Below are 1,209 nucleotides of genomic sequence, written 5' to 3' on the forward strand. Positions count from 1 at the left end.
TTTTTTTTCCTTAGTCCATATATATGTGTTAGCATACTGTATTTGTTTTTCTCTTTCTGACTTACTTCACTCTGTATGACAGACTCTAACTCCTTCCACCTCATTACAAATACCTCCATTTCATTTCTTTTTATGGCTGAGTAATATTCCATTGTATATATGTGCCACATCTTCTTTATCCATTCATCCGATGATGGACACTTAGGTTGCTTCCATGTCCTGGCTATTGTAAATAGAGCTGCAATGAACATTTTGGTACATGACCCGTTATGAATTATGGTTTTCTCAGGGTATATGCCCAGTAGTGGGATTGCTGGGTCGTATGGTAGTTCTATTTGTAGTTTTTTAAGGAACCTCCATACTGTTCTCCATAGTGGCTGTATCAATTTACATTCCCACCAACAGTGCAAGAGTGTTCCCTTTTCTCCACACCCTCTCCAGCATTTATTGTTTGTAGATTTTTTGATGATGGCCATTCTGACCGGTGTGAGATGATACCTCATTGTAGTTTTGATTTGCATTTCTCTAATGATTAATGATGTTGAGCATTCTTTCATGTGTCTGTTGGCCATCTGTATATCTTCTTTGGAGAAATGTCTATTTAGGTCTTCTGCCCATTTTTGGATTGGGTTGTTTGTTTTTTTGTTATTGAGCTGCATGAGCTGCTTGTAAATCTTGGAGATTAATCCTTTGTCAGTTGCTTCATTTGCAAATATTTTCTCCCATTCTGAGGGTTGTCTTTTGGTCTTGTTTATGGTTTCCTTTGCTGTGCAAAAGCTTTTAAGTTTCATTAGGTCCCATTTGTTTATTTGTGTTTTTATTTCCATTTCTCTAGGAGCTGGGTCAAAAAGGATCTTGCTGTGATTTATGTCATACAGTCAAATCTTTTAAAAAAAGATTCTCTTGGTTGCTGGGAACACACATGGGGAAGTTGTGTGTGAGGGGGTATGATCCAGGGGACAGGGAGGATAAGCCCCCCACTCGTAGGGCAAGGAGTGGCTCAGCTTTGTGAGCTGAGGATGGCCCACGAGGTTCCAGAGAGAAGGGTCCCTGCTCCGTCCCTGTTCTGTGCACCCCATTCCCAGCCTGAGAAGCCCAGAGCCACCACCCCCCCCACCGCAACACACACACACACCACGGAGGAGAGCCAGTCACCCTGGCTCCCAGGCTCCGGCTCCAAGGCTCCCGGCACTAGGAGCTATTTTCAGC

This window comes from Balaenoptera musculus, chromosome 1 (assembly GCF_009873245.2).
Source record: "Balaenoptera musculus isolate JJ_BM4_2016_0621 chromosome 1, mBalMus1.pri.v3, whole genome shotgun sequence".
NCBI lineage: Eukaryota > Metazoa > Chordata > Mammalia > Artiodactyla > Balaenopteridae > Balaenoptera > Balaenoptera musculus.